This window comes from Helianthus annuus, chromosome 2 (genome assembly GCF_002127325.2).
Source record: "Helianthus annuus cultivar XRQ/B chromosome 2, HanXRQr2.0-SUNRISE, whole genome shotgun sequence".
NCBI lineage: Eukaryota > Viridiplantae > Streptophyta > Magnoliopsida > Asterales > Asteraceae > Helianthus > Helianthus annuus.
Genome location: NC_035434.2, coordinates 141,103,380 through 141,104,811, shown reverse-complemented (window position 1 = coordinate 141,104,811; position 1,432 = coordinate 141,103,380). Strand labels below are relative to the sequence as shown.

General features: G+C 38.6%; 1 long non-coding RNA gene across 1 annotated transcript; it reads right to left on the bottom strand.

Moving 5' to 3' along the window:
• Window positions 1-317: 317 nt before the first annotated feature.
• Window positions 318-831, bottom strand: LOC110896422. The gene is made up of 2 exons (XR_002567901.1): window positions 779-831; window positions 318-531 (listed from the first exon to the last, which is right to left on the bottom strand). It is a non-coding gene; the product is annotated as an uncharacterized LOC110896422 (long non-coding RNA).
• Window positions 832-1,432: the final 601 nt, after the last annotated feature.

The following is a 1,432-nucleotide window of genomic DNA, read 5'->3' as shown; positions in this document are numbered from 1 at the left end:
AAAAGTTGCAGTACCTTGCTCATTTTCCTAAATGCTTCTTTTTACAGAACTTACAGAAAGGTGAAGAAGATGAACCTGTTCCTTTCCCATGATAGGAATTACGAGAACATAGTTCCTGGGTAATCCTTGGAGCTAGATTCTTTTTCTGATTTTCTTCTTGCGTGTGTAGTAGTCCATCAGTTAGAGTATTAGCAAGCTCCACTGTTTCTTCAATTGTTTGTAGCCTAGCTGCTTTGACCATATCTCTGATTTCACTGATTAATCCCCAGATTGTAAGACCCTAACACGTTTAACTTTAAAACGACGCAGCGGAAATACGAGTCTTAAAATTTCTTTTTTTATAACTGTTCTAACATACATGAAAACCGATTTAAACGACTTCTTTAAATAAGTACATCATTCATCCTTAGTTAAAATAACCGTTATAACATATAAATACAACCCACGTGACCACTTTTCCGTACAATCCATGATCTTCAACTCGATCATCGTCCACTTCTCCATCATGATGATAATAATGATTCGAATAACCTGCGGTCACCATATATAACTAACACATTAGTAAATGGTGACATCATACATAATTAATGAATATATAAACAATCGTAGCACTCTATCTGTGTATTCTACTCCATTAAGATGTTCTTCCGAATTCGCTCTTTACACCGGGTCTCCAATCGCAGAGAGCCCAACACTTACATACCTGCACTTTTATTTCATTCTCATAGATAACTCAGTTAGTATCATCAATACTCATATATATTAAAACCATACATACCTTCATACGAATCTCACTCATTCGGAGACATTTGGTTTATTAACACACATGCGTCTTATCTAACCCAACCCCTTAAAAGATAATAATCATACTTAATACATGCATACCTCCCTACCTAAACTCTTTCATACAACTTACATGCTTACATATTCATTCTAACAATCTTAACCACAAACATCTATACACATGCATAAGTCTCGTACACACTAGTCTACGTACATACTTATTTCTATTCATGTTTACCCATGATTTCCATTTACTAACATGCAACTAAATCCATGCATACAAGGCTTACATACTTATTTTATTCTCACACGTACTTGCCTACACGCTCCCTTTTTACTCGCATCGCATAAACACTCTTTAATGAGTTTGGTGTGCATTTCGGAAACTTTTAAAAATGAGTTCTATACTCACCCGCACCTCACAAAAACTATTTGGTAAGGTTGGGGTACGTTATGGAAGTTTATTGGGGCTTAGGAATGAGATTACGGGGTTCGGGATCGAAGAAAACGAAGAAACGGGGCTGCTGGCGTCGGCTGTCGCGTAGACAGCAACTTAAGGCGTTGGCCAGCTGCAGACCAGCGTCGGCGACGCTGCTACCAGCGTCTGGGACGCCGCCCCTGCAGCACCGGCGCTCGGATTTCGTTATTT